This window comes from Tenrec ecaudatus, chromosome 1 (genome assembly GCF_050624435.1).
Source record: "Tenrec ecaudatus isolate mTenEca1 chromosome 1, mTenEca1.hap1, whole genome shotgun sequence".
In the NCBI taxonomy this organism is placed as follows: Eukaryota; Metazoa; Chordata; class Mammalia; order Afrosoricida; family Tenrecidae; genus Tenrec; species Tenrec ecaudatus.
In genome coordinates, this window is record NC_134530.1 from 226802355 (window position 1) to 226826991 (window position 24637).

The window sequence follows — 24637 nt, forward strand, 5'->3', positions numbered from 1 at the left end:
TTTCTTTCTCATGCTCCTCCCTCTGCGGTGAGCAGCTCCCAGCCCTTCTGCTCAGTGCTGTCCGCCTCACAGCGTCCACCTTACTCTTCGACCGTCCCTCATTGCCCACAGTGATTTAAGGGCCATTTGTGACTTTTTTTTTGGGGGGGGGGCGAAGCTATGTTTCCAACTCCCTGTGGCAAGAAAAGAGGAAAGAGAAAAAGCTGGTCCCACTAGGGCAGACGTTAAGGAGGAGAGGGAGATCTGAGATAGCACTTCCTGGGGCCAGACAGCCACATTCCTGGGCCCTTCCAACACAGGACCCGCCCTGGTCTATAAGATAAAGTCCTCTCTCCTTATCTTTCCCTGCCTTTCCTCTCCAACGTAGCGGCAGTTTGCCAGGAACTACAAGGGCTGTACCTTCCTTCACATGAAGAACTTTCTCCAGCAGGTGGGGTCCTGCCCTGTGCTTTCCCCCTCCAGGTCCCATTAGGGTTGCCTCTTAGTCTGAGATTCCCAGCCCCAACAGACAAGACAGTCTGTCAGGTGGCCTCTCTTCAGTAACAGGCAAGCTCATACTGCCACTCAGAGCAGGGCTGGGCTGGGTGCTGGGGAAAAGGGGGCACAGGGACACAGACCCTTAGATGCCTGGAGCAGCACAGGCCCCCTTACTGAGGGGGCAGGGCAGATGGACTTGTGAGGCCCTAAAAGCACAGCCCTGAAGTGCAGGACCCCCTGGGCCCTCCTGTGAGGGAGAGTGAAGGGCCCATTATGTGGGAGGCCCAGGCAGGAGAGGAATGCCTATGGGCTGAGGGGAGAGCCAAGGATGTCAGGTGGCCCCGGGTGGGAGGACCAGGCCAGGCAGGGAGATGAAAAGAACTCCCTGAGTGAGAATCTGGCCCTGGTGATGAATGGGGTGTGAGAGAGCAGCCTGGAACAGGGTAAACAGACAGGGGGGAAGCTGGAGGGAGGGGGGCAGAGAAAGAATGCGGGGTCAAGGAGCAGAGAGAACGCTCCTGGAGTGATTGATTCAAGATCCAACACGCCGCACACCCAGATGGACGCACATGTGCGCACAGATGTGTCCAGCCACACGCCCTCACCCCCGCGCCCCAGCAGAGACGTGAGCACGCTGGCCTTCCTGCTGCGGACACAGGCCGGCCCCCGGGGCAGGCCTTTTTCTGAATGCCTGTCCCCGGGTTCCCGGGGAATCCAGCATAAAAGGACAGGAACTGGTGTCTGTACATCACACTGAGCGTCGCCTTAGAATTCCCAAGGATGATATCTTGACCGTACCCCTCACACAGGCTTGAGGGGTCAAGGGTACCATTAGCTCCCCTAGTTGCCCAGATGAAAGGACCAAAGGGCATTTGTGGTGAATCAGGTAGCTAACTAAGACAAAGGAAGTGGGGAGTGGCCCAATGCCTGGGGGGGGGGGGGGCGGGGGAAAGGCCTGGCGGTCTCTTCCTGTCCAGACTGTGACCTTGGGAACCCTGTGGGTTAGTTCGACTCTATCCCACATTACCCTGAGGAATTGGAATGGACTCCGGGCACACCAGCAGCTACTGACAGGGAGGGGGTGAGAGTGGGGGAGGGGGGGCTAGGCCCTGGGCTACTGAAGTAAATGTGCGCTTGATCCTCCACATCCTCCTCCCTCTCCAAGTGTGGCAGTGCTGCCACTGACTGGTGCTAACTTCCCAGAGTGATTGCTTACTCTGGCAATCATGCCGCCACCCCCCACTCCGGCCCCCTACTCCAGAGGACAAGCTTGCGGAGAGCCATTCTTCCTGAATGGGAGTAGGGGGCTGAAGTCTAAGGAGCTGAGGCTCACAGCTGGATTCTTGGGGAACCCCTGGGAAAGTAGAGAGGAAAAGTCCAGGTTCTGGAAGCTTCTGGCAGCAGCTGAATGCCGTTTGGCACCCGCCCAATCGTGGCTGGTGGGAAGGAGCCTGCAGTGGGAAGGAGGCCACAGAGAAGGGTCCATCGCAGGTCTTGCACAGGTAATGGCAGATGGGAGGAGTCCTAGGGCAGGTCTTTGCAAGGGAGGGGGCTGTCATGCCAAAGGCCATTCTCTGTCCTTTGCTCTGCCCTCACCTCTGGTGCAAGCAGCCCTTGCGGCCAGCTCCCCACTTCTGGTGACCACAACACCTCCACAGTCACCGCAGGCAGACTGCTGGCGCCTGCGGCCACTACCTGCCAGCTGACTTCTCCCACACAACCCTCCTCTCACACGGCTCTCCACCCTGGTCCTGCTGCTCTTCAATTCCCAGCCCTAGCAGAGCACTGATTAATTCAGGGCTGTTTAATAACCCTTCTATTTCGATGAAACAAGCTGTCTTGTTTTCTTTATTTTTAACACCGACTTTCGTTTCTATGCTAAGCATCTTACTGTCATTTAAATTTCTCTGTCTCCAACCAAGCTGATAATAGACTGGAGTGAGCAGCTGCTTCCGTCCTGTTTATGACAATGATTAGGAGTTGGGGCTGTGCGCGCGGAGAACGGGCCGGGCCTCCGTTCAGCGAGATCTGGCCCTGCGTGTAGAGGGAGTGCTAATTTTAACGGGATGACATGGAGAATTCTGGCTCCAGGGGAGACCCCAAATAATCCCAGCCTAGTCTCCCTGGCACCCTGCTCTGAGGACAGTCTTGCGGGTGAAGGTGGCAGAGCCAGCTCTTCTTAGCTTGGAATTCAGGCCAGCAGCTGGGCGGAGCAAGGGTCAGGGTTTTTTGTTTGTTTGTTTATTTGTTTTTAACCAACCAGAAACTCAGCCAAGCAGGGAGACTTTAAGTTAGAGGATCGGAAGTGGGTGAGGATGCAGACAACCCCCTACCCTGGCATTCTGCTCAGCTGCAGGCATCTCCCTTGAGACTTTCCAGCCATGCTTGAATTCTCCTGAAGGATATGCCCTCCATGGACAGACAAGCCCCTCTAGAAGAGGCTCCGGAAAGCCCCCTCTCTCCTGTCCTTTTGTAGTCCATGTGTGGCACTCGGGTGGCACTGATTTGCATGCAGGTCATGCCCACTTTGCCACACAGCCAGCACCTTCAGAGCCTGGAAAGCAATGTGCGTCTTTCTCATCCTACCGGGCACACGGCAGATAGTGAGCAAACATGTCTCTCGGCAAGCGCCCGCCACCTCCAACTCCTCACGGGCAGTGCAACTAGCCTCCAGCTGGACAAGCTTTCGGCAAGGCTTCCCGGTGACTCTATCTGGCCAAGTCCCCTGCCCTGGCCTGTCCTCTGACCAGAAATTGCTGCTCCCTGAGAAATGAGGCCCTGACATTTTTCCTCCATCACACCCCCACCCCCGGGGCTCCGAAGCTGATGGAACGCATGGCCAAGGAAGTCAGGGACATGCAACTGAAGCCAATCAGGTGGCCTGGAACCAGCTCTCTGCATCCTAGTCCGCTCTCACTGCTCTGGGTCAGCTCCGGCTGCCTGGGAACACTCGCAGGTGCAAGGGGTAGTAGCCCTAGGCTGGCCTGGCATTCCCCAAGCCTGACACTCCCCCCACACCCCCCAGCCTCCTGAGCCTAGAGCTCTCTGCGTCTCCCAGCCAGCACAGTCTGCAGGCAGCTGCTGGGGTCATTGTCTCACCCTCTTCAAGTTGCGAATGCCCAGTCTATAGAGACCGAAACACAAACAGCACCCACAGTGCCTCTGGGGCGGGGAGGGGCTGCTGGCGCTGCCAGAGCCATTGACTGTGCCAACAGCAAGGCTAGCTGTGGCTGGAGGAAAGCTGGTTGGAGCTATCTCAGAGGAGGGGGAGTGGGGTGGTGCTTTTGACACCACACTGCCAAGAGCCATGGAGAGGCAGCGGGGATGTCCTGAGGGCCAGCCAGCCAGCAGGGAAGGGCAGAGGTCAGTTCTCCAAGGGAATCTGCTCCCCTGGGGGACCCCCACCGCCCCCCCTGTGAAATGCACTCACATCTGCTCATGCCCAGGAAGAGAAGGGTGAGGGGTGTCTCTGAGAATGGGGAAAAAGAAGCGGAGGAGACCAGGGAGATAGGGTGGTTCAGTGGGCAGGAGGGCATGCTGGGCAGGGCTGCCCTGCGATCACAGAGTGGTGAAGGGTCACTGGCTCAGCACAGGCCTCTGGCCCAGTATGGACACAGGGCTCCCCTCCAGTCTGTGGAGCTGCTGTCAAACCCTCAGAAATGCTTTCCAAGTAATCTGGATAGAGGCATGCATTTAGTAATATGTTTTCTGATGATCCCTCTAAGAAAGGAAATCAGGGCATCTGGTGTACCCCATTGCCCACGGCAGGTCCGGGAACAGTGCCGTCAACTCCATGGCTCCCTCTGCATTCCCGATAAATGAACTGACGCTTGTGCCCTCAGGGAGGGCTCAGGGCCGGGGCTTCTTGCTCTAATAGGAGACAGCCGAAGCTTCTCCCTGGACAGCCCGTTACCTTTGGACAAGAAGCCAGTCCCCAGAGCCAGGGCCCACTTAGTCTCAGATCCAGTTCTCGCTCCTGCTCCAGCTCCTGCATCTGCCCCATCCAGACCATACCCCTAAGAGCTCTGTCCAGGCCGGCCACAGAAGCCTTTGGGACCTGCCTTTTCCCCAGCCCTAGTGGGGCGGACTCCTAGAGCATTAACAGCTGCCTGCTTTGTTGAAAAACCCTTCCTCTTTACCTTTCTTGGAGCTGAAGGCTCTCACAGCCCGAGAATAGCAAAATCAGGCCTGGAATTCTAAGCTCACTGGTGACACGCTAACCACGGGCCAATCAGGTGGTTCCCGTACTGGAATGGTCATCGGCTTGCTGTGCAGGGGACAAGTCTCCACGGAGCCTTAGAGCATTTCTACTTCAGCCTACAGACGCTCTTCCCACAAAATCGTACGCAACTCAGACCATCGCAGCCCGATTCAGACAGCGAGGCGGGCTTGGCCTGATCCAAACCCACTGCTATCCCGTCCACTCTGCATCGCAGCCACCCTGGTTTGAAACAGGAAAATTGTTTTCCACAATAGGGGCAATTGATATTGTTCCAGGGCCCCCATCATCTTCCTTTTCCTGGCTCCAAAAACAGCCCAGAGAGAGCACTTGGGGTTCCAGGAAGAACCTTTCCCCAGGACAGATGGAGGAACTGAGGGGTGACTATGCCCTGAGTTGATTCTCATGCACAGTGACCCTCTAGGAAGAGCAGCCTACCCAGGTAGAGAGCTACCACCCTTTCTACCCCAGTTGCCCTGTGGCTCCTTCTTATCTCTTCCTGTGCCCAGGGATCAAAATGAGGAGGGCGGGCCTGGGAAGAGACACAGGTGTGAAGGGTGGCCTTTGTTCCTGGTTAGGACCCCATCCTTTAACACCACACACTTCCTGGCCATCTGTTCCCAGGTCATTCCGCCCCCTCCCCTCCCCAGGCCCCTAGGTGAGCCCACACCTCCTGCACCAGGCAGGGGTACTTGCTGGTGTGTTTTCCCAGCTTCACAAGGGGTTCAGGTCACTTTCTCTAAGTCTCTCACAGCTGGGTCCCTAGGCCCAGCCCCTGAAGTGCTTGACACCCTGGGGGGGGGGGTCACTCCCAGTGGGGTGTTAGACTCCAGTCTTGTTAATTTCCGGTCAAATCTCAGAAGGATGTTTGTCTGACCTGGAACCTGCGAGTGCAGCTTGAATTCCACACAAGGGTTTAGAGGGCCTTGCCAGGGAAAGCATAGGCCCCTGGGCAGATAACTGGGGGGAAGAGAGGTGTTGGTCAGCCTTGACAGGAGGCGGACATCCTCCTTCCGACCTCACTACTTCACTTGGAGCAGGGATTTGGAGAGAGTTGTTCTGACTCGGGAGAGGAGATGCCTGCCTGTGGGCAAGGAAGGAATCCTGGTCTTCCTGTCTGTCTTCAGGGTGGACTCCCCTGGGAACCCAGGCTCCACAGAGGGTCAGAAAATAGGGTCTTCTCAGAACTTCAGGTTATCTTTGCTTCTCAGGAGAGAAGCCTGGGAGGTGGGGGTAGGGGGGTTCATCGAGGGAGGTGGAAGGTCAGAGGCCAACGTAATATTTACCCAGCCCCACCCTTTCGTTTTCATACAGCAGGAAGCCACTTCAAAGTGGCTACATCCCCTCTTGTCAATTGGGTGGGCCCACTGTCCATCCATGCCTGCCTCTGCTGCCCTGCCTCTCCTTCTGCCCCTGCCTTGCTCTTCCCTGGGGTCCTGCCCTCCTGGCCACCTGACCAGATGTTACATTGGCCCACAGTCCACAGACTCCCCGATTCTGAGCCTGTTCCCAGATTTCTCCTGTTCACTCCAATGGTGACCACTTTGGGGCTGGGGTCACTGTGGCCCATCTCGAGGTTCCTGTGCCATTACCAGAATGGAAAGCACACATGAAGGGTGCAAAACAGTCTTTGAGACTTGAATCGTGCTTTATTTTTCCATTTTGAGAGTCATAAATCTCTTCTTACATACGAGATGCTTACATACACATGTCCATATCTTAAGGGAGAAAGATCAGGCTGTCAGCTCCCATAAAGAGTTACAGTCTCAGAAACCCAACGGCGTTCTACCCTGTCTTCTGTGAGTCAGAAGTAACTCGATGGCGGTTAGTTTTTGATGGATTTTTCAACCCCCATCTGTCTGGTGAGATGATCAAGAGTTTCCTATGCTTCTCCATCACCTGTCTGTCTTATTGTCATTGCCTCTGTGTTGCTGTGATGCTGGAAGCCATACGACCGGCATTTCATATGCCAGCAGGGTTATTCATGGTGGCCAGGTTTCAGTGGAGCTTCTGAGCAGGCTGGGAAGAAAGGCCTGGCTAAACCACCTCAAAAGTGAGCCCGTTGAAACTTGAAGCACCGCGCAACACAGTCTTGACTTGCTTGCTGTCGGGACATGATTAGGAGACAGCACTCACTGCAGGAGGGCATCCAGCCTAGTGAAGTTAGCAGGCTAGTGCGGGTGCACAGACCCTCACTGAGAGGGAGTATTGGCTCAAGAGCTTCCATGATGGACTTGGACTAGTCAGCAATTGTGAGGATGCCGTAGGACCAGGCATTGCATTATCTGGTGCACAGGGAGTTTCCTTAAAGGCAGCAAGCCCTGGTGGCAGAGTGGCAACTCCACCATCAGCAGTTCGAATCCACCAACCACTCCACAGGACAAAGGGATGATTTGTACTCCTGTAAAGGGTTATGATCTCAGAAGCCCATAGGGGCAGATAGACAGGATAGCTGTGAGTTAGATTTGACCCCAAGGCAGCAAGCTGGGTGTTGCTTGAATAACAACAGCACAGAGAGGGCGCCCTAAGCCCACACATCCCTCCCAATGGAGAGCTCCAGACTGTCCATCCTTCACAGCACTGGGTCCTCGCGCATCTCTGCATTGGTAGCCCGTTCGCTATTCATACACTGCAAGGCGCAGGGAGAGTACTATCTTCCCTCAGAGACCATTAGCATTTAAGTTCAGTTGCAATCGGTATCTCTCCAACTCTCTGTTCCCCCCACCCCCCCGCCCCATTAGTCCTCTTCTGCTTTCTTTTGGGCCCAAAGCTTCAGAAGGTTGAAAGGGCGCGCTTCCTTCTTGGGGTAGCAAACATATGACACCGGCAGCCTGTGGAGCGGGGCCACCTGCTCAGTCAAGACACCTGGGCAAACTCCAAACCTGCCTTCTCAGGTTCCATTAGCTACTGAGTCCCTTCAGAGAAGAGTGGGTGTGTAGCAGCAGGACTCTGGACACTTACCCATGAATATGGATGAGTAATAGCAATGCCATTTGCCGAGAGCCGCCACACTGTCAGCTAGAGGGGCTCCGGAAAGGAATGCAATTTACATAGCATCGGACCTGAAGACCCTTCTGAAGTGGGCCAAGAAGAGCTCGGCTCTACAGTGGCGACTAATAGAAAACCACTCCGGGTGAGTCTCTTTAAAATCGTGAGAGGAAAATGAGAAGGGGAAATGGTTAGGGGTAGTCCTCAGAGGCAGGGGGCCTGTGGGCATCCAACTCACATCCCTGATGGGGAGTCATGGAGATCTCGGAAGTCCCTCTCCTGGGAACCCACACTTGTCACTGACTGAGCTAGAGCCAACGGTTAAAGCGCTCAACTCCTGGAGGGGAAGACGGGCTCTCAGGAGTGGCTCTGGCCTCATCGCCTCTGAACCCCCATTACTGTGCTCACTGCAGGTGGCCGACAGGGAAGTTATTTGGGGATATGTGGTCTGTCCACAACTCCTCTCCCCCAGTGTACTGCAAACTCGCTGACGGAGGACGGATCACTTCTCCGTTGTGGCACCAGGAGCCTCTCTGGAGCTGGCACTGGCAGAAGTACCCATCTTTATGGACAGGGACTCCAATTCCTGCTTTCTGTGCGAAGGGCCAAGAGGGTGATGGAATGGGCCCCATGTGAATATAAGTCAATATAAACCAGGCCGAGGGGGGGTTGCTGCTCCTCGCCCCTCCTTTTCCTCTACTCCCCAAACAAGAAACACCAAGGTGGGCTGGGGCACTGCAAACGGAGCCTCAGAGTCACATTCTCCAGGGGGTGCTGAGGAGAAGTTTTGAGGGTACTTAGTCAGAAGCAAGAGTCTCCTCAGAATCCAAGAGAGGAAGGGGTGTGGGGTGGGAGAGGGAGGGAGGGAGAGAGAGAGAGAGAGAGAGAGAGAGAGAGAGCATGTGTTAGGGTGCAAGGAGGTTCCTTCCCCAGCTGTCCGCTCTGTGCCCTCAGATCTCGCCTGCTGCTTCTCTCTGAAAGATGAGCTGAACTTTCCATGGGCAACTCCATTGCCTTTTATCTCTCATCCTGAAAGTGATTTTAACAGGCAAGGAAAAGCAGGATTCAGCGTTCATAACACGGCACATTTATCTTGTTTTCCTTTTTTCTCTGCTCTTCCCTCCCTTCCCTCACCCCTGACCCCAGGTAACTGTGAGCCAAAAGGAAGCCACGATGAGCTATCAGAGGATGGCTCAGCTCTGAAGAGGCGCTCCTCCGGCCCACTGCCCTTGACCAAACTTCACTGCTTTCCCACCATCCTGTGAGGCACTGATTATCTCTGCTCAGAGGAGAAAGCCTAGGACTCTCCTCTCTCAATCTGTCCTCTGCTGCAAGGAAAGGGGGGGGGGGGCGGGTTATCATTCAGAAAGGCTCCCACAGAGAATAGGAAGACAGAGATTAAACCAGTGGTACAACACAGACATACACTCAGTTCCTGAAAGGTCTTTTCTCTTTTTTTAACAGATCTTCTTAGGAGCAGTCCTTGGTACCACCTGAGAGTGATTGGAAAAAGCTGAACTTGGAAAGTTAAAAGAAGGGAAGGCCTGTGAAGGCGCCTTGGGGGTGGGCCAAGAATCCTCTAGAGCTGATAAAGAGAGACTCAGGCAGGCCAGCCAGCAGACCAGACTGCCTGCTAACTTGAGAATGCACCCCTGCCCCCACCTCCACCCCAGACACATCTTGCCTGGGCAGGCCTGTCCCAAAGCTGCTCAGCACCCACCCTGCTATACCACTGCCTGAGGTGACAGGCGCCTTGTCCCCAGCCACCAGACAGAAGTTCCAAGGTCCCAGGAGCCACAGGACCCTATCTGTTGTGGTTTCAGGGTAGGGACAGCTCGGAGTGTCTAATATAGTACATCTACTTTTTTTCTACTCCTAACAACAAAACAAAACAAAAAAGCACAAAAGCCACTGTTTAAAGCCAAACCTGGTTTTCAAGAGTCCCCTCTAGTGGACGGAACCTGCTACTTCAGTTTCCCAGTTCAGCCTGTGTTCCTCTCAACCTGTGGAAGCTGAGAAAGGTCCCTTGTCTGCCTTGCAGCTTCTGTCCCAAATTTAGCCTTCTGGTCTACCCCATCACAAGGTCACTTCCTCGGTCTCTCTGCGTCCCTCTCTGTGTCCCTCTGCCCCGCCCCCCTCTATCTGTGCGTCATGGTCGGCCTCTTCTGTGTCTACTTGCTGGGGCTCTCTGGGACTCAGGACCCCGGGTCTGACTAACTGGAAAAGCACTGGCGAGGTTGGAGCCCATGGCTGAATCTTTGAGAGTCAAGCTCTGGTCCCAAGAGCCAGAGCCACAGTGAGAAGTCCTAGGAAAACCTCACTCTACTCTTGGAGGAGAACAAACTTTGGCAAAAACTCCTCTTCCCCCAGCACACCCCAAGCAAAGTCGGGTCCCCTGGGATTGTTTGTGGGGGCTGTGCATTACAGTTCATAATCAGAGCATGAAGCCATGACCTTGGGGTGCAGCGTGAAGCCTGCCCACTCCCCTTTCTCAATGCTCCCTGCCCCCTGTCTCCTTGCCTCTGACACACATCCTGTCATGCAAACAACTGGCTGGGCTTGGTGTGGGGACAGCTGGCAGCAGGTGGGGAGAGTGGGCCTGGCAGGGGAAGAGGGGGAGAGATGAGTGGGTGGGGGCCTGGGAATCAGCTTGGAGCTGAAGGGAAGCAGAGGGACTGTGCTGTTGGGAAAGGCGGGTGGGGGGAGAACACCTGCTGGCCTTCTGTGTTTCCGAGAGAGATAGCCTTTCAGCCAGGCTCAAGATATGGCCAGGCCGGGCCGGGCCAGGGGGTTAATAGTTAACCAAGTATAAGCGCAGGGAACTTGCTGCGTTGCTCAGGCCTGAGCCTTTTATTTCAGTACCCCACCCGCCCTGCCTCCTGGGCCCTGACATTCTTACAGGCACAGACCCTGCTCCCTGACAAAGACCTCTCTGCCTCTATTCCTGCCCTCGAATTCCAGATGGAACCGTGCGGAGCTGGATAAAGAAGTCCCATATGCCCACATGCCAAGGGATGGGGTCCCGAGGAGGCCCGCTGGCGAAGCCGGGAGGCGGCACCTTTTGACCACCCAGCCCTCTCAGCCACCCCTGGAGGAGCTGTTTGAGCAGGATAGGAACCACCTTCTCTCTGTCTCCTCAGAGCTCACCTCTAGAGAGGACCAAAAAAGGAGTGGCTGCACCCCCACCCCTCATTGACTCTAATCAGGCATGAAATCTTTGTAACTAAATGAGAAAAAAAACACAGTTTCCCATAAGGGGCTCCTTTCCATTCATCATTGTTTGAACTGAGCATCTGTGGAGGGGAGAAACAGAACAGACCCATATAATGAATTGATAGCAGACTGGCCCTGCTTGAGGGTGGTGGTGATGGGGGGGAGTGGGTGAAGTCTGGGAGGTAGAAACCAACAGCACCTCCAAAGCCGGTTGTTCCCAGTTTTCCCTACGGGCAGTCCTGAATTATTTCTAGTTAACAGACTGTAACACAATGCTCCCGGCTCTTTATGATCAGCATGGGGTGGGGGCCAGGGGCTTGGCTTGGGGTTCCTGCCTCTCCATTTGCCATGACCATGACGGACAGAAGTATATTGTGCCCCAGTGTGTGAGGACAGCTGTGTGGCAATGCAGAGCGACAGCTGGGGGGGGGGGTTGCTGAAGACAGGAATAGCCACCCCCTCTACACACACACACACACACACACACACACACACACACACACACACACACACACACACCAAACCCCATGCCTTGGGGGAGGCAATCATAGAAAAAGAGGCAAGACAGAGGCCATAAAACCCCCAACCAGTGACAAGTCCAGCCCCATAAATATTTCATAGCACCTGAACTGGTGAGTTTAGGCTGCTGCCAGCTGCAGCCTTGTATATTTAACCATGTCACTGGTTCCCCCTCCTGCTTGTGCGCTGGCTTGTAACGTGCCCATGAAATAAAGATTAGCTGCATAATCAGAAGTATTTGTACGCGAGAGCTGGGCCTAGGAGAGGAGTGGCGGGTCTTTGCCGGTATTTCTTTGAACCTCAGCTCCCGCTCCAGCCAAACAGATGGCGAACTTTTTACATCCATCACACCTGCAGCTTTGGATGGAGGTCAAGAGAGTTGGAAGGGAGGTTCCCTGGGGCTCTGGAGACAGGAGGAGGCATTCAGATCAGCTCTGAGAGGAGGGTCACCAACCTGGTCATGACAGGGTGCCAGATGATGGGCATGGGACACCGCCCTGTATTGCCCATTTAGACTTGGGCTGCGGGGGTAACCGGCACCCTGCCCTACTCCTGGTCTGGAAACACATTCCCTGACCCCTTATCCTAGGCAGTGGCAAAGAGAGGGTTGGCCCAGGTGGGCTCCCTTGCCTGACTCATGGTCCTAGAGCAGTGGATCCCCCGATTACCGGCACTTTCTCACTTGGGCTTCTGCAGCTCCTGGGCGCATCTCCTCTGCCCATCACTCCAAATGTCATTTCCATTTAGCTGCTTTGCAAGCCAATTTGCCCCATCCTAATGCAATTTGCTGTGGACAGTGAGCGAGCAGAGAAGCCGGTGGCATTGCCCTCCCTCTATCAGCAGGTCCCGGAAGATCAGTCAGTAACTGGGCACCGGAGCGAGCAGCACGGACCGGTGAAGCAATACTGGCTGGTGCCGGCCACCTCAGGGTGATGAGCGGTAAGGAGGAAAAGGTGGCGATGCCACGTGGGAGGATGGAAAAGAAAACCAGCCGAGCGAAGACCCATTCGCGAAGACCCGTTCTCTCCGTTCTCAGTTCTCTACCCTCTCTGCCCACTACACCCCACCGCCACCCCCCTGCTGGACCCCCAGGCCATCAGGGAGGGACCTTAGGTAATCAGGGCAAGAGGTGCTGTGGGAGGCAAGGGGAAAGTTAATGGATTCTTCTCTCTTCAAATCTGAAGGTCAGAGGGGAAAGGGCCGCTAGCAACTCCAGGAGCTTTCTCTGGTGAGTGCACAAAAGTTGTGCATTTCAAATGGAAGTAACTGAATGCTTCCAGCCAGGACTATCTCCTCCTGGGGTCTTGTCACTCCAGGCAAGGCCCCAGAATCCAAAGCCAACCCAGACGGGAGGGTGAAGTTCCCAGGTCAGGAGCTGGTATAGTGAGGGGGGGAGGAGAGGGCTGGACCTGGCACCTGCTCTGACAAAGTGCCACCCCGCCCCAGACACTCCACACATCTTGTCTTGCTGCTCATAAACCCCGTCCACTGTGCCAAGGAACAGAAGGCATGGGATGAAGGGGTCTTTCCCCAAATTTCCACAGGTTCCTCCAAGCTGAAGGGGCCCCAAACAACTAGCTCCAGTTCCTGATGGCAGTCATTCCCATCCCGACAACCTCTTTTGCCCCTCGCTCATCCATTCCCGGTGTGCCAATGTCACCGAGCAGTGAGACAGAGGGACAGATGCTATTCCCACTGCCCCCAACACAGGGCTTTCATTTCCAAAGCCTCAACTTGATCTGAAGGCGCCCTGGTGGCACAAAGGTTAAGTGCCTGGCAGGGAACCCAAAGGCTACCTATACAAACCCACCCCACTGCTCCGAGAGAGAAATGACCTGGTGATCCGCTTTGGTAAAGGTGACAAGCCCAGAAAACCCCAGAGGGAAGTTCCCCTGGGTCGGCTGAGGTCACTATGAGTCTTCAGCACCTCACAACTGACCTTGAACCCCAAGTGCTTGGCCCAACTTTCCTTCTCCCTACCTCTAGCTTGACTAGGGCAAGGGTCAGGCTAAAGAAGTAGTAGGCCTTTGGGGAGAACTGGCAATGCCAGTTTGGTGGAGGGGGTGGGGGCAGCTCTCTCTGGCCACTCAGACCAAGATCAGCATAGATATTGGCTACTTGTGGGATGCAGAAGAAAGGGGTTGTCTAAAATCCCTCCATCATTTGTGGGGTGGGGCAAGATGGGAATATGGCAAGAGAGATTCTTCTCTCCGGGGTTAGGGGCACCCTGGGCGAGCTCCCACTTCAGACCCGCTGGGCTTGGGTGCTGCTCAGCGCTGGGCTACTGCTGGGCGCTTCCTCACATGGGCATGGAGAACACACTCCAACTCAGCGCCTCGGAACTGCTTCAGGAGCCATCGAGAACCCGCACAAATGATGGGTTCTCCTCCAATTGGTTCCCAAGTCCCCAGATCCACGGCACAGAGTCAGCAGCCACCACAGGGACTTAAGCGCAAGAGTGGACGCCTCCAGTCCAGCGCTGGCCACGGTGGCCTCGGGCTGTTTAGCTCCAGCCCCGGAGGCCTTGTTCCGGGCGCCTGCTCTCAGGACGCCTAGGCTAGCCCAGGGCTTCCCAAAGCCGCAAGACCTCCGGCAGGTGCGCGGAGGAGGCGCGCCCAGAGCGGCGGCGCGTCCGCAGCCCCGGGCTGGCAGCCGGCGACCGGCCCGGCAGCCCAGGGCAGGAGGCAGCGGCTCCGAGTCCGCCGCTCACGCGTGCACATCGCGCTCCGGCCGGCGAAAGTGACCGGGCCAGGGCCGAAGACATCCGCGTGGGGACTCGCCGGCCGCGGCCGAGCCCCGGGGCCAGGGCCCGGGTCCCCGAGGGACGGGTGCGCGAGGACCGCCTGGGGTGTGCACGCACGGGGGGCAGTGGGGAGAGGGGACAGGACGCCCCCGAGTCCGAGCGCCCAGCCCAAGCCGCTGCTTACCCCGCTGAGGCGTCGCTGGTCTGTCCTTCTGTCCCCGGTCGGTCCGCCCGGGCCGCGGGCGGCCGAGGGCGGCGCGCTGCTCCTCTTCTTACTCGCAGCTCGGAATCACGGGCACGAGAGAATCCACATGGAGTCCACATTCATTAACATCCACGGCCAGCCACCCGCCACTTATCTGTATTCCCGAAGTGGCCCCGCGGTCTCCGGTCCGCGCGCCCCGCGGTCCTCGGTCGCCCCGCAGCAGCCCCGCCGGACGCTGTCGCCGGCTCGCGGGGGGCACCCGGAGGCGCCGAGGGGGTGGCTGGGGGTGGCTGGCGGTGCCTCTGCTGGGAAAGACGCCGAGCCGCGGCTGTCTTCAGATTTTTCCACCGCGACTTTCCGGGCTCCTCTGACATCAGCAACCCGGGCGCTTCCTTCCCTTCTTGCTCCCCGGCTCGCTCACAGTTCCATTTCCTCCGGGAGCCTCGGCGCTGGAGATCTATTTCGAGCCTGCCTCCGCGCGCACGGGCGTCCGCGGCGCAGCCGACCGCTCTCTCCAGCTCTCGAGCGGGGTCGCTCTCCGAATCGCTCGCCCTCCGGGCTGCAAAATTCCCAGGAACTGCGCTCGCCCGCCCTCCCGCTCCAGTCTGGCGCGGACGCTACTCCGCCCGGCAGCTCCAGCTCCCGTGGCGGCGGCGGCGGCGGCGGAGCCCTGAGCGCCGGCCTCCCTATATTACCATGCAGCTCATTATCATAGAGGCCGCGCGCGTTAACCCCCTCCCTGCCGGCCGCCCCGGCCGGGGGCTGGGGCCGCGCCCGCGCCTGCCGCTGGCATCACCCGCCCGCCGCAGCCGGGCCCCGGGCCCCTCCCCCGCCCGTCGGGACGGCTTCCTCCGCCAGCTGTCAACAAAGGAGACGCAGGTTGGGCACCGCGAGGCCGCCAGGCTGCCCGCCCTGCGCAGGGCTCAGCCAGGACACACTGGCCACCTTAAGTGGCCAAGTGGCCAACGACAATCCTGCCTGGGTCTGGGGAGTTGAGTGCTGGCCTGGAGAGACCTGCTGGCTTCGTCTCCCAGAGGTGGGGGTGGAGGGGCTCAGGAAGGAAGCAGGGTGGGCGTTGGAAGCAGATACTGGGACACCTCTTCCTTGGCTTCACCTGTCACCGTGCACATCCTCCACCCCTTCCCTTCATCTGTAATTTGAGCAAAGGGCGGATTGGGTGAGGCCTTGCCTAGCTAGGGTTAAGGCTCCAGGTCATGAAATGTGTAGCAACAATTGCCCTCTTGGTTTCATGAAAGGCCAGCAACCTGTCAAATGAGGTTTGTGGCTGGTATTAATTATTATTTCTGCAACGCTCAGAGGAGCCCTGCTCAGGGTCTCAAGCTTCCAGCTCTCTTAGGGATTCTGAGTATCTGGCAAGTCCTGACTAGGAGTGGGGTGGTGGGGAGGTCAGGGAGCTTGCCAAATCCAGGCCCAGGGAACCTGCCAGGGCAGCAGAGAAGTGGCCTCAAGATAACTTATTTTCATAAGGTAGGAGGTTTCTGGATTCCTAGTGGTCATGTTTCTGGTCCTCACGACCAGACCCCGAGCCACATAGAGCCACGGTATCTCTGCAGCCTCTGGACCTGGTCATTGTGTCCAAATGGGTCTTGCAAGCAAGACCCCAGAAGTTCTCCGGGTCTGTCTGCGTAGTTCCTGTTGGCGATTAGAGTTTGCTCAAGGCTTCCAAGTGGTCTGACAAGCTCCCTCTATTGCCCTCTCGTGGCCACAGTCCTCAGCGGTATGAATACCAAACCAACTCACTGCCATCCAAGTGGATGCTTACTCAGAATGACCCTACAAGGCTGGGAAGAACCGCCCCTGTGGGTTTCCCAGAAAGTAACCTTACAGGAGCCTGTCTTTCCCTCACAGGCAGGGGTGGCAGTTTCAAACATCTGACCCTGAGGTTGTTAGGCCAATGCCTAACTACTGTGCAGCTAGGGCTCCTTGAGGTATTTAAAAACAATAGCAACAACAACAAACCCAGACATACTGCTTTTGAGTCACTGCTTTTAAGTCGATGCCATGCCTAGAGCCCCTCTAGGATGGGTAGAACTACTTTTTCGAGTTTCCAAGACTCTAAGTTTTTACAGGAGGAAATCCCAGTCTTTCTCCCACGGAGGGCTGGTGGTTTCCAACCATGCAATTTCCAGGTTAGCAGTTGAATGCATAACCACTAAGCCACCAGGGCTCCATTATGGAAGAGGGAGGGGAGGGGAGGGACAGGAGGACCAGCCATCCTGAAAGGAGTCAAAGTTTGCTTCCTGGAATTGATTCTGATCTTGACTTATAGGGAGCCCAGGAATGCAAAGTAGAACTTTGTGTCATTGGGGTTTCAAGGCTGTGACCTTTAGGACACTTATTGCCATGCTTTATATCCAAGGCACCTCTGGGGATTTTCAATGGACACATTCAGGTTAGCAGTTCCGTGCTTAACCACTTGGTACCCGGGAAACTCCTTTCAGAGCTATTGAGACCTTAAGAAATAAATGAGAAACTTAGACATGTGTCACCCTGCACAGTCATCTAGTCAAGCTTGACTCCTACAACTGCAGAAACTAGGACCTTTTAAAAAAAATGTTCTGAATGATAATTAGTTGAAATTTATCTCTGTATTATTTATTACTGATGGTTATCCCTGATTTTATCCTGTGGAGCCACACGGCCACCCCCAAAATGGGCCTAAGCTACCTTCCTCGATCCATACCTTTTCTTGCCTTTGAACTTCCTTAGAATTTATTGCTGGCACCATTCCAAGCAATTATCATAGGTTACCTGCTATGATCATTTATTTCTCTGTCGAAGTGGCTCTCATCTTCTCATCTAGACAGTCCAGCGCAGCCTCTTATCTCTTGCCGCAAATCTAAACCACATTTCTTTTTAAAGGAGAAGATTGGAAGAAGATGGGAGAAAACTGTGAAACAATCGTTCTCCCATTTGTTAGATGCATGGCGCTTCCATTTGGCCAGCTATGCCTAAGGCTGCCAGGGAGAGGACCGGGGATATCTAACAGATAAAGCTCACAGCTGAAAATGAGTGCTCTTTGGTCCTAATGCAAGTGCTGATGAGGTGTCAGCTCCTCCCCATGCCTCAATTCCAACACATCCTGGATAGAGCAGAATGCACCTAAATAGTACCCTCCTGACACCACCATCTTCCCTGGTCCCTTCCCCAGAAGTCCAGAAACGGATCCTAGAACGGAGAGCAAAGCAGCCAGAAAACAGCCTTCTCTCCTCACCTTTCCCTTCACCGACTGACCTCTGCTCTCCTCCCAAGTTAAGGCAGGCAGAGAGCGCACAGGCGCGGGTACACATTATAGGCTGGTGACCGTGTCATCCTGTTGTCACGTTGCCACTAAGCAGGGGCTGAGATGCGAGTCTGGTGAGTTTACAGGGACTTGACTCATAGGGAGGAATCTGGAATGCAGCCCTGCACTTGGCCTGTCTGCAAGATGGTCCTTTCTACTTTGTATGGTCAGAGAAGCTGAGGGAATTAAAACAGACCTATGTGGAAGTATTTGGGGAATAGAATCATTAACATGGAACAATGTCTTGTTATTTTTAGGCCTCCTAGTAGCCCTAATAATAGCTTAGAACAAATAAGGATCTTATTAGTTAAGCACATAATGATCACAATATACTTTGGAAATAAATGAAAGGAAAAAAAAACACAGAAAACCCCCAGCGTCATCGTGTGTATTTAGACATCGTCCCAGGCAACATCAAGATAAGGAAGCCTCTAGACCATAAAGGCAGACTCACTCCTTTGATGGCTATGTACCCATTCAGTCACTCATTCCACATATACTGACTAAGAAGAACAAGTGTGCAAAGTTCCTTCCTTTACACCTGCATGTAGTACTCAATTAACTCTTAAGCACATATTTTGAAATCCTGCCAATAATCCTACAGGCTCCACTCCTGCAGACCTGTCTGTGTCTTCTTGGAGACTCATATTTGCTGATAAGTATCTGACCTTCACTGCCTTCTTGCTCATTCTGTCCTGCTGACGTCAAATTCAAAGTCCCCAGGGACGCACGAAGCCTCTACCAGTTCCTGAGCGGAGTAGTCCTTCCCCTCCGGAGGGTCAGTAACAGTCCGGCAGTTTCAGGTCCAACTCCAAACAATGGCTGTTGAGTCAAAACCGACTCACAGCGACCTCCTGCAGCAGGGCTCCCGATATATAGTAGAGAAAACCCAAACCAACCCCCAACCAGCTGCCTTCGAGTGGATTCTGATTCCCGCTGTCCCCATGTCCAAGGAACTGTGCTCCTAGGGTTTTCCGTGGCTGAGTCTTCCCAAGTAGAATGAGGTGCCTCTGTGCGGACTCCAACCACCAGTTTGCAGCCAAGTGCATTAACCCTTTGGGATCCCTGGTGGGGGAGTGGTTACCAGTTGCCCTGCTAATGAGAAGGTCAGCTAGCAGTTTGAAACCACCAGTCGCTCCTCTGGAGAAAGAGGAGGCTTTCTACTCCTGTAAAGAGTGAACAGTCTCAGACACCCACAAGGACAGTTCTACTTTGTTGTATAGGGTCACCATGAGGCGGCAGTGACTCCAGGGTAGTGAGCTGTGAGTACCACCCAGGGATTCTGAGTAAGGCATAGGCGTGTAATAACAATCATTGACTAAAGCAATGAATAAGGGAGGAACGGGCTTGTCTTGTGCCAATTTACCATCCTTGGACAATGATATCAAGTTGAACAGATACCTCCTCTGCTGTGGCTCTCCCACTTCTGCCCCAGGTTGTTGCCCCTTGAGAGTGTCATATGTGGCTACCACATGTTGATCCCGGCCCCTGAGCCCCTTCTGAGCTTGTCACCAGGTGGGGGGGCTTAGTGAAGAAGAGAGAGCAAGTGGGGATGAGCATGGCACGAACATCCCAGAAGGGACCTGCACTTTCCTGAGGAAGAGAGTATTTCTTCTGTGGAAGGCAAGTCTGGCTGAGCAGCCAGGGAACAGGCCCCCTTGGGACACTGAAAGCCAGCCCCTCCACTCAACCCTGGCTTTGGGGTGCAGGCCCAAAAGGGCAGGCAGCCAAGCCCAGGGGAAGTCCTCTTCCTATCTCAGCCTCAGCTCCAGCCCCACAAATAGATGGAAGCCAGTAGCCCCTCTAATCCCAGGAGGTATTTTTGGTGCTGGAAGCCGGCCGCCTTGTCCTTTGGCAAGCTTTCAGCATCCAGTCTGCTCCCTTTCAGAAGGGTGTGTGGGGTGGGAAGCCATCGGTGGTTAGCATGGGAATGCTGTCTGCCTGCGAGTGTGCGCGCGCATATATTTAGGGCGCCTTGAGGAGGGTGATCGGGGCTCAGTGCACAGGCTGTGTCTGGTTCTGGGGTGGGAGGTATGTGTGCTTGAACTGGCTAGTGTAGCTGGGGGGCCTCCGGTGTGCACGAGCTGTTGCCAGCCCTGCATTTCGCTTCCAAAGCTGGGACTCCTGACGCCACCATCTGCCACTGCTCTCAGACACAAACCATCTCACCCTCGGCCTGATCAGGGGTGTGCCCACCACTGGAGGCAGGGAAGGGGTTCCCCTCCTGGGTGGGTCTGTCTGGATCTCTCTATCTCCCAGGCAGCCACAGTGAGGACTCAGCATGCTCCTCTCCATCCCCCACATTGTTGGGCACAAAGGAATTGGTGTGACTGGCCAGACAGGCCTGTGTGAGCCAAATTCCGTGAATGGAGAGAGAGGCTTTGGGGATGCCAGGGCAGTGCTCCTGGGCCTGGGCAATGGAATCAGAGGCTCGGGACACAAGGACAGACCCGGGGCACCTGCTCTGGGGTGCTCGGTGCCATTCATAAAGACGTCATGCTCCTCTCTCCTACCCTCGAGCGCATCCTTGCACAAATCCCACTTTCCCGTGCACTTTAAACAGTAACAAGCCTGTTAAGGCTCCAAATCAAACAAGGCGGGATTTTTCTCTTTTCTCCCTAAACCTCCCGGTGAGTAGAGCTCAGGCCTCAGTATAGCTCACCCTCCCTCCCGGCTGCCACCCCTCATCCTTGTGGGCTTCTCAGGGGGTTTCAGCCACTGAGCCCCCGCCCCAGTGCAGCCGAGCTCTGCAATGCTTAGCAGAGTTTGTTTCTGCCTGTGCCAGGGCTGGCGGCTGCAGGGAAGAGGATGGGGTGATTGGTCTATGGGGCGTCAGTCCTTCGAGGGAAAGGTCAGGCCAGGCCCAGCTCCTGACCTCTCCCTGCTGCTCAGTGTCCAGTTCAGAGAGCAGATGGACTGAGGGGCAGCCCTCCTCCCTGTGTTTCCCCCAAGATCCTCCACAAAGCAAGACACAGGATGCTCTTGACCCAGCAGTCCCTGGCTCAGCGTTTTAGTGCCTCAGGTTCCCCCTCTGTGACGTGGGGACATGATCCTTGTCTTGCACAAGAGTCAGATGAGACACAGACGGTGAACGGGCCCGGCAGACAGAAAAGCAGGACACACACACATGGTGGTATCGCCTGGAAGCCGGGCAGTTCTGTCCAGAGGCAAACACTGTGCTTCTGGGCGGGTGACTATGTCCGGGTTTCTGAAGAAGACAGAGGGGGCTGAGCAGGAAGACCCTCCTTCGGAATCGTTTCTGGGATGCCTACGTTGTTTGCCCAGGATGTCTGTGGTGCTTCTTTCTTTCTGCCCTTCCACCCCTAAGCACCACAGAGCAAAACGGGTCTCTGCCTTGTGATTTTTCCACGTGGACTCACAAAGCACGTCCACGACGGAGGCGGCCCTCCTTCTTAGGAGTTGACAAACACCCCCGGCAGAGGAAGGCAGGTGGGGGGCCAGGAAGAGTGAGGAACTCGATATCACAAAACCCAACTCACTGCCGTCGAATTGATGCAGACTTATGCCGACTCTGAAAAACAGGGCAAAATTTGTTCCCTGTCCCTAAGCCTGTCATTCTGTACAGGAGTAGACAGCCTCATTTTGTTCCTACAGAGTGGCTGGTGGTTTCAAACTGCCAACCTTGCGGTTAACTGCCCAACGTGTAACTATGATACTACCAGGTCCTCCAGGGGACTCCCTGTAATCGTGGCACCAGCTCTCATTGCCTGAGATGTCTGAGGAAGATGCACTTTGGGAGTTCTTCTGCCCAGCCAGATGCCCCTGACTGTACTGTTGCTTCTCGGGTCCAGTGGTCCGGCCTGGCGCTGGTGAGACTTACTCTCAGCTTCACTGGCACTGGGCTGCCAGAGTTCCCTAGGGCTCAGTGTCTCACGGGCAGGCAGGGAGTAGGTGAGTAAGGTGAGGCAGAGGCATAGTTGAGAGAAGCAATTCTCTGAGCTGACAGCCTGAGATCAAGAGGATTTCTCCAGTCTTCTCTTAGACAAAACGGTACCTTCCCTGCAGTGACTTCAAACGTTGTAACACTATCCCACACTATCCACCCAAACCAGGTCTGCTGCCACCGGGGGTGGGGGGCATTCTGACTCATGGCAAGCCCCTGTGGGAGAGAGCACAACTGTTCCACAGGAGAGCACAACTGGCCTGTGCTCTCAACAGAAGCACACCGCCAGGCCTTTCCTAGGCAGCACTGTCAGGTAGGCGCAAACTGAAATCCAGCTCAAACAATTTGTACCACCTTGGGACTGTGGGATCCTGTAGTGAGTGCTAAAATCTATCAGGTACCCACTCTGTGCCCATCTCGGTGCTAGACATTATGCACAGGTAACTCCTGATGCTAAAGCCTTCAACCCTGTGTGGTGAGGGGATTGGGGTGTAAGGTGATGGTGCCATGGTTTCCTGGGTAGCAGGTGATGTGGTCAGCGCTTCAGGCCAGGCTGAGCGGACACCCATTTTTTTCTGGCTATGTGGGAGCTCATATTTCAAACTGCAGGGAGTGAGAGGCAGCTCTATCGTTGGTACTCAACCAGCCGGTGACGCCAAGTCCTTGTAACAGGAGGGCCTGCACAGACTCAATGGGAGTCCAGCGAAGGTCCAGAGTGTGTGTTCTCTGACAGCATGTGTAACCTCCACGGTGAGGATCACACATAACCATACCAGTGAGCTCTGCTTGGCCCTGGCTTGCAGGTGTGTGTTTAGCAGGGAGACTGGATCCACAGGAAAGAAGCTGCAATGCCTGCAAATCTCCACTACGAAGTCACCTCCACCTGGTGCGGCGCTGCCTGCGTGACCACACCTGCCTGGAAAATCATGGGAGCAACATGCGTCACTGCCACCCCCACCCAACCCCAAGAGTGCGTGCCAGCCTGTCTATCTCTGTGGAAAGGGGGGTTAGCACAGCACCAACACTGCCTTCTCCTTGGTTGCATCTGTGCCCCCCACACCCCAACAAGACTGAACTTAGTCTCTTCCTAAGTAGGGGAGAAAGGAAGACAAAAACCACCCCAGAGAGTATCTTCCTGTCTCTGAATGCAAGCTCGGGGATGAGCATCAAGGCTTCCCCCCACCCACCCCCCGAGGTGCCTCCCCCGACCTTGGTCCCCATGTGCTGTTTGGAGTCCCTAACAACGTGCCCGGTCCTCTCTGGAACCAGAGTCCTGGTCTGAAGAGTTCAGCCATGCCTCAGTGGCCTGCCTGCAGACTATTGTGAGGCAGGCAGTGTAGCAGCTCCAGATGAATCCGGGAGGCCTCAAGCCAGACAGGTGAGGGTTGGTCCAGGGCCCTGTGCGTGTTTGGGGTGGGGGATGCCCTGAGAGGAGGCTAAGCTGTTCTCACCTCATGCCAAAATAAGCACGCTGATTAAATAAATCAAATGGCCCCGATTTCCAGGTGCAAAGACGCAGTGGCTTGAGCGGTGCAGATTTAGGACAGGTCTGGCGGTTCCTAGTGGAACTGTCCCGCTCTCTGTAAGAGATCCCACCACCTGTCTGTCACTTTGTCATCCTGTGGTGGCGTGTGTGTTGCTCTGATGCTGGAAGCTGTGTCACCGGTGTTTCAAAGCCCAGCAGAGTGCGGTGTCAGCATTAGAGGCGGGCTTACTAACAGCCTGCAATACGCACACGGCACAATCCTGCTTGCTGAAGGAGAGGAAAACAAAGTTCACAGATTGCAGGCTTCACTATGAATTAGAACTCAATGTAAAGAAGACCAAACTCCAATAGGAAACATAATGGTAAGTGGAGCAAAGATGGAAGTTGTCAAGGATTTTACCTTGCTTGGATCCACAGTCAATGCTCATGGAAGCGGCAGTCAAGAGATCAGAGGGCACTTTGCATTGGGTAAATCTGCTGTACAAGACCTCTCTAAAGTGTTGAAAAGCAAGAGGTCACCTGGGGAACTGAGCTGCACCTGCCCCAAGCCATGGTCCTTTTCATGGCCTCATATGCATGCAAAAGTTAGCCAGTGAATAAGGACGATCGGAGAAGAATTGATGGATTTGAATCGTGGTGCTGGTGAAGGGTGCTGAAAGTATCATGGAGTGCTCAAGGAACAGACAGCTCTGCTTTGGAAGAAGTAGAGCCAGTGTGATCCTTTGAGGCAATGATGGGGAGACTTCAGCTCACACTCTTTGGACATGTTGTCAGGAGAGGCCAGTCTCTTCTCGGAGAAGAGAAAGTCGCTAACGCTTGGTGAAGTAGGATGGCAGCTAACAAGAGGGAGAATTTTGACAAGATGGATTGACGTGGTGTCTGCACTGATGGGCTAAAACATAAGCACAACTGGGAGGACGGCACAGGGCCAGGCAGTCTTTCACTCTGTTGTGCACAGCGCGGGGACACGCTCTCAGCAGGCAGGCAGCCACCGCCTCAGCAGCCACCCCGTGACACAATTAATAGCCACCTGAGCGAGTCTCTTGAATGCTGTTCTCTGCATCCCGAGTCTTGAATTCAGAGAAATTCTTATGTTTCCCCTCTCAGCTGGTTTCACATGAAGTTCATGAAAGAGTCCCTGGCCGGGTGTTCTGGGTGATGGCTCAGACGGGAAGGCAGCCTCAACAAAGATGCCTCTCCGTTTCCATCCTTCATTTCTAGGTTCGCCCTCCTCCCCTCCAGGGACACAGCACGTGGTTTCTCTGGCATGGCTTCTCTTCACACAGATAGGTGAATGGTGACTGCACACAGCAGGGCTGGGAACATGGAGCCTGCTTCTCATTTTTATAGATGGGGAGACGAGAACCACACGGCGAGGGCATTACAGAGCTGGGACTGGAACTCATGTCTCTGGATCCGCAGGCTGGGTGTCCAATCCCTGTTTCCCCAGAGTAGAAAAGTCCTTTTCAGCTTTGCGGTGTGCTATTCCCCATCCCACTTTCTCCTTTGAGAATGGAGGGAGGAGGTTGGGCACTGAGGATGACTTTTTCCCCCAACAGTTAAGTACATCTGGACCAAA

General features: G+C 55.2%; 1 protein-coding gene across 1 annotated transcript in view; it reads right to left on the minus strand.

Moving 5' to 3' along the window:
- PLXNA2 (plexin A2) overlaps positions 1–15024 on the minus strand; it is a 254704-nt gene extending 239680 nt beyond the window's left edge. Inside the window, exon 1 of the mRNA XM_075529818.1 lies at positions 14344–15024. The gene's annotated coding sequence lies outside the window, so the exon portion shown is untranslated. The remainder of the gene's footprint in view (positions 1–14343) is intronic.
- Between the last annotated feature and the right edge of the window lie 9613 nt (positions 15025–24637).